Source organism: Dendrobates tinctorius, unplaced genomic scaffold (genome assembly GCF_039654945.1).
Source record: "Dendrobates tinctorius isolate UK_male_01 unplaced genomic scaffold, ASM3965494v1 ptg000011l, whole genome shotgun sequence".
Taxonomy (NCBI): domain Eukaryota; kingdom Metazoa; phylum Chordata; class Amphibia; order Anura; family Dendrobatidae; genus Dendrobates; species Dendrobates tinctorius.
The window spans coordinates 83,462,680-83,478,887 of NW_027361679.1; the positions used below are offsets into that span (position 1 = coordinate 83,462,680).

General features: G+C 48.0%; 1 protein-coding gene across 1 annotated transcript in view; it reads left to right on the forward strand.

The window, feature by feature from the left end:
- The window catches only part of UNC13A (unc-13 homolog A), a 271,371-nt gene that overhangs the window by 171,425 nt on the left and 83,738 nt on the right, over positions 1-16,208 (forward strand). The window lies entirely within an intron of this gene.

Genomic DNA, 16,208 nt, shown 5'->3' on the forward strand with positions numbered 1-16,208 from the left:
GCTGTTTAACCCTCTATAGCGATCGCAGCATTTAGAAGGCTAGAAGAGAGTGGAGGCTCTCTACTGTCTGCTCGGCACCTCGTGACATCATTGTGAGGCCCCGATCGTTGTCATGGCAAATCAAGGTCAAATGATGACTTCTGATTTTGCCAGCTATGGTGGCCTGTTTATACAATGCTGGGGGCATGGCCTAAAAGGTGTTCTGTCAGTGTAATACTTACATGTATAATTCATTATCGCTCTCAAACTATGGTGATGCAAAAACTGTTTTTTTGTAAATATGTGATAGTAGCCAAACTTTAAAAAAATAAATCTAGTATCGCTGTAATTGCACCAAAACAAAGAATAAAGTTGTCTAATCACTTATGTCACACGATAAGTGGCATTAAAAATAAATAGCACAAATTCTTGATCTGCTGTTGATTTGTTCAATCAGCCTCCCAAAGATTGCAGTAGGGCTCGGCTCACACACCAGGTTTTCCATGTAAATCTCTGAGACTTGTGATTAAGACAGAACTTTTGATGCAAGATTCCCTATAATGGGGCAGATGGAGACACTGTGGACGCCGAATGGCCCATAATCCGGTGGTGTCCATGCTTTTAAGCGTGGTAAAAGCATGGTCAACCACAGTTTAATGCACATCTGAAAAAAAGGACACTGCTGAACAGAGGTTAGATGAAGCCCAGAGTAACGCTGCTGCCTCATCATAGTGAATGTATATCTGAGGGATTTTATCTAAATCACATCATTCGCAAATTTAGATGGAAACCCTGATGTAAGTGATCATCGTAGAGTGCAAGAAAAATGACAAAAAAAGCAAGTTGCCACTCCAATCCGTTATATGTTAATATAAATATAGAGGGCTTCCATGTTACTGGTAGCAAAAAGTCTCTAAAAAATCACTATGGCCTCTCAGCCCACAAAAGAAATCCAGCGAATTCTGTGCTCCTAAATCGGAATGCTCCTCTCCCTTCTGAGCCCCAGTGTGCCTAAACCACATTTAGCGTTCACATGTTTGGTATTTCTGTAGCAATGAGACCCTGCTTAATTTATGGATGGCTGAAGATTTCATCCATTATAAGTTTATACTTAAAACATACAACTCTGATCTTCACCTCTCCAAACAAACATACTTCAACACCCTCATCACCTCACTATTAGAGTTGAGCGATACCGTCCGATACTTCAAAGTATCGTATCGGATGGTATCGGCCGATCTTTAAAAAAAGTATCGGTATCGCCGATTCCGATACCGGAAGTCCCATTCAAGTCTATGGGACTTCCGGTATCGGAATAAGAAAAACCCTTTCCTGCCCTTGTACAGCCTCTCTGGGGTCTGTACGGGCCTTTCGGGGGGCTGTGCCGGCCTGCCAGGGGGTCTGTGCAGGCTCCGGTGGTCTGTGCCGGCCTGCCGGGGGGCTGTGCAGGCTCCGGTGGGCTGTGCCGGCCTGCCGGGGGGCTGTGCCGGCCTGCCGGGGGGCTGTGCAGGCTCCGGGGGGCTGTGCCGGCCTGCCGGGGGGCTGTGCCGGCCTGCCGGGGGGCTGTGCAGGCTCCGGGGGGCTGTGCCGGCCTGCCGGGGGGCTGTGCCGGCCTGCCGGGGGGCTGTGCAGGCTTCGGGGGTCTGTGCAGGCATCGTCCGATGGGACTACAAGTCCCATCGGGCGATGCCTGCTACCATGACAGTGATTGACACATTAGCCAATGATGGGACAGTAGTAGTCCCATCATCCGGCTAATGTGTTAAATGTAAAAAAAAAAAAAAAAAAAAAATTACATGCTACATACATACAACATGCATACTACATACATGCTACATTCATACTACATACTACATACATGCTACATTCATACTACATAAATACTACATGCAACATACATACTACATATATACTACATGCATACTACATATATACTACATGCATGCTACATACATACTACATGCTACATACTACATACATACTACATGCATGCTACATACATACTACATGCTACATACATACTACATATATACTACATGCATGCTACATACATACTGCATGCTACATACATACTACATATATACTACATGCATGCTACATACATACTACATGCTACATACATACCACATATATACTACATGCATGCTACATACATACTACATGCTACATACATACCACATACATACTACATGCATGCTACATGCTACATACATACTACATATATACTACATGCATGCTACATACATACTACATATATACTACATGCATGCTACATACATACTGCATGCTACATGCATGCTACATACATACTACATACATACATACCACATATATACTACATACATACAATACATTCATACAATACATACATAGACATACAGTACATATAACATAGAGTAACATACTTACCAATACTTGTCACATTGTTCCCCGAAGCCATTGTCGTCTACGGAATAAATATTAACATAACAAACCACAAAAATACTCACCCACGATCCGAAGCAGTCCACGAGTGTGTCCCACGACGATCTTGGGTAGAGAACTGCAGCATCAGATGATGCTGCCGTTCTCTACGGGCTGCAGGAATCCAATGACGGAAGGTAGGTATCCTTCCGCACTGTATTCCTCCGCCACTTAAAAAAAAAAAAGTCCCTAGTCTCACTTTATGCCATTGCTGTGTGGGAATTTCCCACGCAGCAATGGCATAAAGTGAGACTAGGGACTTTTTTTTTTTTAAGTGGCGGAGGAATACAGTGCGGAAGGATACCTACCTTCCGTCATTGGATTCCTGCAGCCCGTAGAGAACGGCAGCATCATCTGATGCTGCAGTTCTCTACCCAAGATCGTCGTGGGACACACTCGTGGACTGCTTCGGATCGTGGGTGAGTATTTTTGTGGTTTGTTATGTTAATATTTATTCCGTAGACGACAATGGCTTCGGGGAACAATGTGACAAGTATTGGTAAGTATGTTACTCTATGTTATATGTACTGTATGTCTATGTATGTATTGTATGAATGTATTGTATGTATGTAGTATATATGTGGTATGTATGTAGTATGTATGTAGTATGTATGTAGCATGCAGTATGTATGTAGCATGCATGTAGTATATATGTAGTATGCATGTAGTATATATGTAGTATGTATGTAGCATGTATGTATGTGGTATGTATGTAGCATGTAGTATGTATGTGGTATGTATGTAGCATGTAGTATGTATGTAGCATGCATGTAGTATATATGTAGTATGTATGTATGTATGTAGCATGTAGTATGTATGTAGCATGCATGTAGTATGTAGCATGCATGTAGTATATATGTAGTATGTATGTAGCATGCATGTAGTATATATGTAGTATGTATGTAGCATGTATGTATGTGGTATGTATGTAGCATGTAGTATGTATGTAGCATGCATGTAGTATATATGTAGTATGTATGTAGCATGTAGTATGTATGTAGCATGCATGTAGTATGTATGTAGCATGCATGTAGTATGTATGTAGCATGCATGTAGTATATATGTAGTATGTATGTAGTATGTATGTGGTATGTATGTAGCATGTAGTATGTATGTAGCATGCATGTAGTATGTATGTAGCATGCATGTAGTATGTATGTAGTATGTATGTAGCATGCATGTAGCATGCATGTAGCATGTATGTAGTATGTATGTAGTATGTATGTAGTATGTATGTAGCATGTATGTAGTATGTATGTGGTATGTATGTAGCATGTAGTATGTATGTAGCATGCATGTAGTATATATGTAGTATGTAGTATGTATGTGGTATGTATGTAGCATGCAGTATGTATGTAGCATGTATGTAGTATGTATGTAGTATATATGTAGTATGTATGTAGCATGTAGTATGTATGTAGCATGCATGTAGTATGTATGTAGTATGTATGTAGCATGCAGTATGTATGTAGCATGTAGTATGTATGTAGCATGCATGTAGTATGTATGTAGTATTTTTTTTTTTTTTTTTTTAACATTTAACACATTAGCCGGATGATGGGACTACTACTGTCCCATCATTGGCTAATGTGTCAATCACTGTCATGGTAGCAGGCATCGCCCGATGGGACTTGTAGTCCCATCGGACGATGCCTGCACAGACCCCCGAAGCCTGCACAGACCACCGGCAGGCCGGCACAGCCCCCCGGCAGGCCGGCACAGCCCCCCGGAGCCTGCACAGCCCCCCGGCAGGCCGGCACAGCCCCCCGGCAGGCCGGCACAGCCCCCCGGAGCCTGCACAGCCCCCCGGCATGCCGGCACAGCCCCCCGGCAGGCCGGCACAGACCCCCACAGGGTGCACAGACCACCGGCAGGCCGGCACAGCCCCCCGGCAGGCCGGTACAGACCCCGGGCAGTCCACACAGCCCCCCCGGCAGGCCGGCACAGCCCCCCGGCAGGCCGGCAGAGACCCCCGGAAGGCCCGAAATGACGGCGCATCATGATGCGCACACACCGCGCATCATGATGACGTCAGTCTGTCAATCAACTTTGAACTTCCGATTCCGATGCCGAATTCCGATATTGAAAAAATATCGGAAGTCGGTATCGGAATTCCGATACAGCAAGTATCGGCCGATACCCGATACTTGCGGTATCGGAATGCTCAACACTACTCACTATCCAACAATCCTAAACATCTATTTGACACTTTTCATTCCCTCCTCAATCCAAGAGTGCAAGCCCCAACCACGGATCTCAGCGCTGATGATCTGGCCAATTATTTCAAAGAAAAATTTGACCGTATCGAACAGGAAATTTTCTCCCAATCTCCTCATACCATGCAATGTTTTCCCTCCCCCACTGCATCTAGCTCACTCTTTGTCTTTAAAACAGTCACAGAAGAAGTGATCAGGCTCCTTCAGTCCATTTATCCAGCTGTCACCACTCACCTAACAAAAATATTCAACCTCTCTCTCTCTTCAGGTATCTTTTCCTCCTCATTTAAACATGCCAGCATACATTCATTTATTAAAGAACATCCCTCGACCGAAACTGTGCTGCTAACTATAGACCTGTCTCTAATCTTCCCTTCATCTCTAAACTCCTGCAATGCTTGATCCAATCCTGGCTAATCTGCTGTCTCTCAGATCATTCTCTTCTTGACCCTCTACAATCCGGTTTCTGCTCTTTACACTCTACTGAAACTGCCCTCACTAAAGTCTCTAATGATCTACTAACAGCTAAATCTAATGGTCAGTACTCTTTGCTGATTCTTCTGGATCTCTCTGCAGCATTCAACACTGTGGATCATCAGCTCCTCCTCACTACGCTCCACTCAAGGACACCATTCTCTCCTGGTTCTCCTCCTACCTCTCTGACCGATCCTTCACTGTATCTTTTGCTGGCTCCTCCCCCTCCTCTGCTTTTCCACTTACTGTTGGGTTCCTCAAGGATCATTTCTAGGCTCCCTCCTTTTCTCCTTGTATACTGCCCTTATAGGACAAGCAATAAGTAGATTTGGTTTCCTGTAACATCTCTATGACGAGAACACCCAATTATATACCTGTACTCCTGACATCACGCCTTCATTATTACAAAACACCATTGATTGTCTTACCACTGTCTCCAACATCATGTCCTCCCTTTATCTGAAACTGAACCTGTCAAAAACTAAACACCTTGTGTTTCGTCCCTCCACTAACCTACCTATGCCCACATTGCCATTTCTGTGTGGTTCTACCATTATTCCCCAGCAACATGCCCGCTGTCTTGGGGTCATACTTGACTCAGATCTTTCATCCACCACCCACATCCAATCACTGGCTTGCTTTTGTCATCTACACCTCAAAAACATTTCTAGAATTCAATCTTTTCTTACTTTCGACTCTGCAAAAACTCTTACTGTAGCTTTTATTCATTTTCGTCTGGACTATTGTAACCCTCTACTAATCAGTCTCCCTCTTACTAAACTCTGCTCTCTCCAATCTATCTTGAATGCTGCAGCCAGAATCACATTCCTTACCAACCGTTACACCAATGCCTCTACCCTGTGCCAGTCATTGCACTGGTTACCCATCCACTCCAGAGTTCAATATAAGCTTATCACTCTCACCCACAAAGCGCTCCACAGTTCAGCACCACCCTACATCTCTTCCCTCACCTCAGACTACCACCCTACCTGTGCCCTCCATTCTGCCAATGACCTGCTCACATGCTGTGCCAATTCTTTGGAATGCACTACCCATGATAATTCGATTAATCCCCAATACCCACAGTTTTAAAAATGCATTTCTTCAGACTGGCTTAAAACCTCAACATATTTATCTGTTATCCCTGTGTTGCCCATTCAAAATTTTCTTCGTAACCAGGACCTTTGTATCATCTGTTCTCACACCCTTTATGCATTTAATAGCCCTTTGTGTCTGTACTTTTACACATACTATTTGGTTACCGGTTCATGCAGCATTACATGAACACTCTATTTATTACATTGATGGCTGGACTGTACAATGAAAGCAATTGTTACCATCCACTTTTGGTGTCTCCCCTATTTCCTCATAAATTGTAAGCTTGTGAGCAGGGCCCTCAATTCTCTTGGTATTTGTTGATTCATGTGATTATTGTTATTCTGTAATGTCTTTTATTGTCTGTACAAGTCCCCTCTAAAATGTAAAGTGCTGCGGAATATGTTGGTGCTATAGAAATAAAATTATTATTATTATTATTACTAGCTTGGCCTGTGCAAAATTTTCGCACATTGGTTGTCGGGGGCGCAGGCAATTTCAGAAAAAGCTGGTCAAATGTAAATGTATTTCCTGAGTTGATGAACACAGACAGGTATTTATATATGTAGATTGGTAATACAATAAATTATTTTGATAAGTAGAAGCCAAAAAATGTTTTCCAGTTGAGGTGCCACCTTCAGGTCATTGTGTCTTTCTCCAGGTTTATAAAAATGAATGCTTAAAATGTATTTAGTGATAAATTTGTGAATATGTGGTTTGTTTGGCTGTTTTCCTACTGAAGGGAGCAAGTTTACCTTTGAAATGGTGTATTATTTGTGTCTGTGGGGCGAAGTAATCACCGAAAAAGCAGTGCATGTTTACAAATGTGTTGGTAGTGTACTTTGGGGTACTGTGGTGCCACCTGCAGGTCATTTTTCCTTACTGCAGGTATATGAAAAGTAATGTTTAAACTGTATTTTGTGATCAAATCGTGGATGTGTGGTTTGTTTGGCTATTTTCTTGCTGAAGGGGGCAAGTTTACCTTTCAAATGTTGTATCATTTGTGTATGTGTGTCACGCCCGCGCCTTGGCTGAATGGCACGAGTCGGGGGTTGTGGCCCCACTGTACCACAGACCAGACTACCCTGGAAGGGGCGTGACTGCGACAGCTACCTTGGTCTTCACTGGAGCCTCTGATGGTGAGGTCAGGCTTGTGCGGCAGATAGCTTTCGGGTGCCACTCCAGGGTGGTGTCTGGCTGTGGCTGCTGATCCCACTTGGAGACAAGTCACTTGGACAGATGTGACTGACAGGCAGACTGAGACACAGGGCAAGAAGGTATGACAGATACAGGGCAAGCAGGCGTGGCTTGGAGACACTGGGCAAACAGGCGTGACTTGGAGACACTGGTTTAGGCGGGCACGGCTTGAGACACAGGACAGGCGGGCACGGCTTGAGACACAGGACAGGCGGGCACGGCTTGAGACACAGGACAGGCGGGCACGGCTTGTGACACAGGACAGGCGGGCACGGCTTGTGACACAGGACAGGCGGGCACGGCTTGAGAAGGAACAGGTAGGGGCCTGTTCACACAGCAGGTGCAGGTATGGATGCAGGCAGGAGTGGAATATGAAGGAACAGGTTTGGACCTGTTCACACAGGAGGTGCAGGTATGGATGCAGGCAGGTGTGGAATATGAAGGAACAGGTCTGGACCTGTTCACACAGGAGCTGCAGGTATGGATGCAGGCAGGCAGGAGTGGAATATGAAGGAACAGGTTTGGACCTGTTCACACAGGAGCTGCAGGTATGGATGCAGGCAGGCAGGAGTGGATTATGAAGGAACAGGTTTGGACCTGTTCACACAGGAGGTGCAGGTATGGATGCAGGCAGGCGTGAAATAAGAAGGAACAGGTTTGGACCGGTTCACACAGGGGGTGCAGGTGAAGGCAGAAATGCAGAGAGAAGCTGCAGAAAGAGGTTCTGCAGCGGCAGAAGGAGCCGTGCAGGCAGAGCGGCTGAGGAGCCGAGCAGGCAGAGCGACGAGAGTGCAGATGCACAGACAAAGCTGCGAGAGTGCAGATGCACAGACAAAGCTGCGAGAGTGCAGATGCACAGACAAAGCTGCGAGAGTGCAGATGCACAGACAAAGCTGCGAGAGTGCAGATGCACAGACAAAGCTGCGAGAGTGCAGATGCACAGACAGGGAGGACACAAGGAAAGACACAGCAAGGAAGGGAGCCACGGACAAGGAGAAAGGGAGACTGATAGACAAAGGTAAGACTGAGTTCAGACAGAGAGACAGGGACAAAGACACAAGGACCAGGATATTCAGCCTCCTGGCAGGCGGGCAGAGAACAGACAAGGCACTGGGAACAAGACTCAAGGGCCAGGATATTCAGCCTCCTGGCAGGCAGACAAGGTACAAAGCAAGACTAGAGTAATCCTCCAGAGAAGGAGATACACAGAACAGGGCCTGGCTTCCTCAGCAGCAAGATACTAACTGAGTATAGACATTGCACAGGCAATGTTTCAGTGGGAGTGGTGAAACTAAATAGTCAAGGGCTCCAGGTGATTGGTCAGGGACAGATTACCCAGGTGCACCCAGACTGCATAAGAACCAGAGAGTTCAGGCGCCGCCCCCCTATACACACAGTCTGGAAACATGGAGAGCAGAGGCACAGAGCTGGCAACAGACAGAATTCACAGCATGGCTTGAAGCAGAAAGTAATTTGGTGTGCGGGGGATGGGAGGCCATGTAGTGATGCCAGCAGGGTTGTTACAATGTGGGTGCAGTATGAATGGGGATACAAAGAAATCACCAAAAAACAGTGTTTAGAAATAATAGAGTAGATTGTGGGTTTGTGTCTACAAAATAACGAGCCAGGCACAGCTTACAGGCACTACAATGTACTACATTGTACGGATAATGTACTGAGCACTACTATGTACTGGGTACTACAATGGAAGATTTGCTATTTTCTTTCAGCAACATCCACTGCTGCTTCTCCTTGGAGTCAAGATCATCACTATACCTGCAGATAAATTTCCAGAGCGGTATAATTTCCAAAATGGGGTCTCTTGATGGGGGTGCATTCTACTGTCCAGGCTGTTAGGGACTCTGTATATGAAGTCTGCAAACTATTCTGCAAAAATTTGTTCTCCAAGAGTCAAATAGCACTCCTTCCCTGCCGAGTCTGACCATGTGGCAGAGCAGTACTGTACAGCCACATATTGGGTATTGCCACGTTCATCAGAAATTGGGTGACAAATTTTGGTGCCATGTTTACTCAATTCACAGCATGAAAATGTAAAATCTGGGGCTAAAACAAAATTTTGGTGGTAAAAATGTAATTATTTTTTCTTCACTTCCCAATGGTATAACATTTTGTGACACACTTGTGGTGTCAATATGATCACTGCACCTCTAGATGAATTCCTTAAGAGGTGTAGTTTGTACAATGAGGTCATTTATTGGGGGGATTCTGGTGTTCTGGCACCTCAGATGCTCTTTCAATGGGTCATAGCACACGCAAACCATAACAGCAAAATCTGTATAATAATTTGGTGCTGCTTCCCTTCTGAAGTTTCCACTGTACCTGAAAAGTTTTTACCAATTACATGTAGCGTATTAGCCTATTTTTTCCTATAAGCCCTTATAAAAATTTAAAATTTGGAGCTAAAACAGCATTTTAGTGGTAAAATTGTAATTATCCTTTCTTCACTGTCCAATGGTATAAAATAATGTGAGGCACATGTGGTGTCAATATGTTCACTGCACCCCTAGATGAATTAATTGGGGTGTAGTTTGTAAAATGAGGTCACTTATGGAGGGGTTCTGATGTTCTGGCACTTCAGGTGGCATGGCACCATCAAACCATTCCAGCAAAATGTGAACTGCAATATGGCGATTTTTCCCTTCTGAGCTTTGCACTGTGCCTCAAAAATAGTTATTGACCACATATGACTTACTCAGTCAGGAGGAATTGTGGAATAAATTATACCATACATTTTCACCTATTATCCCTTTTGAAAATTAAAAACTTGTGGCCAAAACAACTTTTTTCATGGAAAAAATGGTAATTTTCCATTTACTCAGCCCAATGTTATACAATTCTGTGAATCGTCTGAGGGTGAAAAATGCTCACTATAACCCTAGATTAATTCCTTAAGCTTTATGCTGTTTTTTCATGTCATGGGCTCTTCAAATTTGACATGACGTCCACTATCTACAGTTGTGCTCAAAAGTTTACATACCCCAGCAGAATTTTTGCTTTCTTGGCCTCAGAGAATAGGAATAATAACACCAAAACTTTTTCTCCTTCGCCTCATTGGGGGACACAGAGACTGTGGGTGTACGCTTCTGCCGCTAGGAGGCTGACACTAAGTGAAAAAAAGAGGCTAGTTCCTCCTCCGCACTATACACCCTCGCCCCTATTGCGGGAGGAAATCAGTTTTTTGCTTAGTGTCCATGGAGGCACACGTCTGGTTTTTCTCTCCAGACTTTTTTCGTCTTTTTCCCATGAAGATGTGACAGAGGCAACGGATCCTATTGAAAGGGTCCGATTTCCCCAAACCAACAACGGGCGAGCACGTGAGAGTGTCGCCTCCACGTATCCTCTCCCGCGTCGGGGGACAGAATGCTGGACTTAGCCCTGACCACCCCTAGGTATTGAAACCATGGGCTGTACAGAGGCACTAGACTAGTCCGTGCGGCCCCCACTGCTTCCACCAATGCTTAGACTGTGGTGCTGCAAGGTGGCGGACGGTCCCTCTCCTCACCCCCTGAAGGGGTTAGATGGAGCTAGGGTGCCTGCACCGTCCTATTTGTTATCAAGGCCCCCTCACATACCTGCACTCAGGCTGAAGAGGATCATCGGTTAGGAGAGGATCTGGGAGGGCTCCTGCAAAAATCCGAGGGCTGGAGCCCCAGCCGGCGAAAGCCAACGGCCATGCAAGGCAGGAGTGGCTGGATCCGTCAGGCGGCGCCGTGCCCATTAGTAGCACCATGTTTTGTCAGCGCCAAGGAACCGCGCCCCCCGGCAGGTAGGGGAAAAATTGAGGCCGCGGCTTCAGCCGGAGCTAGGCCTCGGCCGGAAGTCCCGCCCCTGGAGCCGCGCATCACTTCCGGCCGCTCCGCACTGGGCGGTGGCGAAGAAATTTAGGCCCCGGCTTCGGATCGCTGGCTCACTCCCACAGCTGGTGGCGCGCGATTTGAAGAAGCAGCCAGGACGGGGGGGTGCAGGACTGGGGTAAGTGCTGCACGAGAGGCCACGCTACAGGGAAAACGAGGTGCTACCTCCTCCCCACATCCCCAGCAGCGGACAGATACAGTATGTCCGAAAAGGCAAAGATGCACACGCTCTGTTACGCTGCATGCATCTCTTGTCGGGCTGCGTCTCCATGGGCACAGAGCAAGCGATTATGCGAAGCCTGCGAATCCGAATGCGCCCAGGAGCCCTCCCCTGTGACCGCGACCAATGTGTCAAATCCCCCGTAGTGGGCCTGATCACTGTCACAGTCCATGGCGTCGCTTACGAGAGCAATAGAGTCCCTTCAAGCCCCAGATAGGGGCAGGGACGATGGCTCGCTGGCCTCAGAGGGAACCTCCACCTCACAAAAGCCTCCGGCCTGCAGGGGCCGCTCTCACTCCAGGCAGACCCGGAGGAAACGAATCCACACGGTGTCGCCCTGTCCATCCGGTGCCTTGGCATCCGTAAGCTCTGCTTCTCGCTCCCCGTTACCAGTGGTTGATAGCGAGCAGACCTCAGATTGCGACCCAGACAAGCCCACTGACCTGGACACTCCAGGGTCACGTGAAACAGTGCACAGCCTCACAGAAGTCGTCAATTAGACCCTGGGGATTGAGGATGATCCCGCAGCGGCTACGGGGCATAAAGTGGCATTTAAATGAGTGAAGCGCCCGCACAGAATTTGTTCCTCTCACCTGGAGTTTGAGGACATAGTGCGGCGGCACAGAGAACGTCCAGACAGGCGTTTCTTGGGTCAAAGGGCACTTGAAACAAGGTATCCGTTTGCTCCGGACCTCCGTAAAAGATGGATGGAATCCCCGATGGAGAATCCTCCAGTTTTGCGCCTAGCCACTAAGACCCTGTTATCCATCCCTAGTGTTTCCTCGATTAAGGATCCCACGGCTCGCCTTATACAGAGCTTAGCTCGCTCAGTATATGAGGCGTCAGGGTCAGCACTCGCTCCCTCGTTCGCAGCAACTTGGGTAGCCAAGGCTATGATATCATGGTCAGAGACATTATCCAAGGTTGCGCAGGAGCAGGATCTACCTGCAGAGGTTTCAGAGGTCGCAGGTCAGATGGCGATGGCCGGAGACTATGTAATCAATGCGTCTTTGGAGGCGGCCAATTGCTCGGCACTTGCTGCCGCTAATGCAATTTCGATCAGAAGAGCGGATTCTTCTAAGAGGTACTAGACATCCCTGCCTTATCAGTGCGGCCGCCTATTTGGGGAGAAGTTGGATCAACTTATCTTTGACTCCACAGGAGGAAGGAGTGGGTTTCTCCCTCAACAAAGAGTCAAATCGCTTTTTCGTCACCCGTTTCAGGCACGTTCTTGGGCCTTTCGCAACACCGGGTGGACTACAGCGACCATTTCCGCCACCTCAGGCCGCCCCAACCAGGATAAGGGAGTGGCAGGTCTCATGTAGAGCCAACCCATTGGGGAGAATGCGTACTCAGCAGCCTAGATCGAGGGGATCCAGATCCCAAAGATCGTCGGCCAAATGGCTTGAGGCCTTTACCAGACGACAGAGGCAAGGTGGGTGGCCGCCTACTCTGGTTTTTCCACATCTGGGCCAGTGTCGCCCACGACGCATGGGTAAAGGAAGTAGTGGCCTCAGGCTACAAGACAGAATTTGTCAGATACTGGCCAAGATGGAATTTTCTTTCCGGGCTTCCCAGAGTGGATGCCCAGGCAAAGGCTCCATTGGGAGCCATCAAATCGCTCCAGCATAACGGAGTCACTGTTCCAGTACCGGAACACGAAAATAATCAGGGGTTCTATCCCAACCTTTTTGCTGTTCCCATAAAGGACGGGTCTGTCAGGCCTGTTTTGGACCTTAAGCTTCTGAAAAAATTCATCAGGATCAGACATTTCCGGATGGAGTCTCTCCGGTCAGTCATATCGGCCATGGAGTAGGGAGAATACTTTGCCTCAATAGATATCCAGGACGCATATCTGCATATTCCCATGGTTCCTCCTCATCAGAGGGTTCTACGCTTCGCAATCAGCGATCTACGTTTTCAGATCGTAGCACTACCCTTCGGGCTAGCCACGGCCCCAGAGTGTTCACAAAGGTTATGGCAGTCGTCATGGCCATACTGCATTCTCGAGGCATAGTCATCTTGCCTTATCTGGACAACCTGTTGGTCAAATGCCCTTCAATACGGGCATGCAAGGAAAATGTCAACATCACGCTAGATTCTCTTGCCCCCTTAGGGTGGTTGGTCTATGCGAAGAAGTCATCCCTTGTGCCAGCTCAAAGGATCTCCTTCCTAGGAATGATTCTCGACACTCGCCGAGGGTTGGTAATTCTCCCTCAGGAAAAGGTGCGAGCGCTCCAGCAGGGAGTCCGGACACTTCGGCAACCAGTCCCTCATACCATCCGATCCGGGATGAGGAGTCTAGGGAAAATGGTGGCAGCAATGGAAGCGGTACCGTTCACCCAGTTCCATCTTCGCACCCTGCAGCACGCCCTTTTGTCAGCTGGGGACAAGAATCCCTTCACGCTCGATCGACAGTGCCGACTGTCTTTTCAAGTCAGGCAGTCGCTCAGATGGTGGTTAACGAGTTCCTCTCTGACCCAGGGGAAACCTTTCCCCCCAGACCATTGGGGTGATGACAATCGACGCCAGTCTCCTCGGCTGGGGAGCGGTGTTTCGCCACCTCAAGACCCAGGGACAGTGGTCGCCACAGGAGGCATGCCTCCCGATCAACTTATTGGAGATATGAGCAATTGGGCTGGCTCTGCAAAAGTTTCTTCACTTTCTAGCAGGCCGCCCCGTCCGAATTCAGTCACACAACGCCACGGCAGTGGCTTACATAGATCACCAAGGGGCACCCACAGCAGAGCAACCATGCGCGAGGTGGGGCACGATCTGCAGTGGGCCGAAGCAAACCACTCGGTGTTTCCGGCTGTCAACATCCCGGGCGTGGAAAATGGGGCAGCAGATTTTCTCAGCCGGCAGGGTCTTGCATCCGGAGAGTGGTCTCTACATCCCGAAGTCTTCCGGCAGATTTGTCAGCTGTGGGAAACTCCGGATGTGGACCTGATGGCGTCCAGAGTGAGCACCAAGGTGCCCACATATGTCGCTCGGGCCAGGGACCTGCAGGCAATCGCTGTGGATGCGTTGGTTCTGCCATGGAACCAGTTTTGCCTCCCATATCTATTTCCCCCCTGCCACTACTTCCGTGAGTTGTCAAGAAGATCAAGACGGAAGGGGGGCCGGCAATTCTACTGGCCCCGGATTGGCCCCGTCGAGCGTGGTACACAGATCTAATGCTGCTACTCGCCGACGTCCCTTGGCGCCTACCAGAGCGCCCGGATCTACTTTCCCAAGGGCCGATTTGCCACCCGAACTCAGGGGCCCTGTGTTTGAATCTTGGATTCTAACCCAGGTGGCGTTCGGGAGCAAGGTGGTCGCTACAATGATTAGCGCACAGAAGCCTGCTTTCAGCACGAATTTACCACCACACCAGAAGGTGTTCTTTGCTTGGTGTCGAGGCTGCGGTGTTTTTCTGCTGAGATTCTCGATCCCCAACATCTTGGCTTTTCTCTAGTCAGGCCTAGACTCGGGCCTGGCTCCAAGTTCCCTCGAGAGACAATTATCGGCCTTAGCCATCCTGTTCCAGCGCAGAATTGCTACCAATATGCAGGTGAAGACTTTCATCCAGGGAGTCTCCCATTTGGTACCTCCCTATAAGGTGCTTATGGGCGCCTGGGACCTTAACCTGGTCCTAAGTGTTCTGCAGGAAGCTCCATTTGAACCGCTTCAGGATGTCTCTTTGAGGTACCTGTCCGGGAAAGTGGCATTCCTAGTGGCCATCACTTCTATCCAGGTGGGTTTCAGAGCTGGCGGCCCTATCCTGCCGAGCTCCTTTCCTCATTTTCCATAAGGATAAGGTGTTGCTCAGACCAGCCCCTCCTTTTCTCCCGAAGGTCGTGTCCTCTTTTCACATTAATGAAGATGTTGTCTTGCCTTCATTTTGTCCAACACCGGTGCACCGTATGGAAAAGGCTCTGCACACGTTAGACCTGGTAAGAGCCCTCTGGAGGTACGTGTCGAGGACGGCACCCTTTCACCAGATGGACACACTGTTCGTGCTCCCTGAAGGGCGCAGGAAGGGACTCGCTGCCTCAAAATTGACCGTAGCCAGATGGATTCATTTGACTATTCAGGAGTCCTACCGCATTAGAGGCGCGCCGATTCCAGCAGGTATCTGAGCCCACTCTACTCGGGCAGCGGGCGCCTCTTGGGCGCTTCGGCATCAGGCTTCGACGGGACAGGTCTGCAAGGCAGCAGCCTGGTCCAGCCTGCACACATTTGCCAAACATTACAATATCCATACTCAGGCCTCGGCGGATGCGAGCCTGGGTAGAAGGATTCTCCAAGCAGCGGTGGAGCACCTTTAAACAAGATGTGCAGGTAGCTTGGATCGGTGAGTCAATCTCCCACCCAGGGACTGCTTTAGGATGTCCCACAGTCTCTGTGTCCCCCAATGAGGCAAAGGAGAAACATGGATTTTTGTGATAACTCACCGTAAAATCCTTTTCTCCCGAGACGCTCATTGGGGAACACAGCACCCACCCTATCAGCCAAGTTGGCTCTTGTTTTGTTTAAACTAATATATGTTTACTTATTGGATATAAGGGTGTTGTTTTTTTCTTTGGACGTGCTGTACCTGTATTAAGGCTGTTTTTTGTTGTCCTCCTACTGCTTTGGCACCAAACTGATTTCCGCCTGCAATAGGGGCGAGGGTGTATACTGCGGAGAAGGAGCTAACCTCTTTTT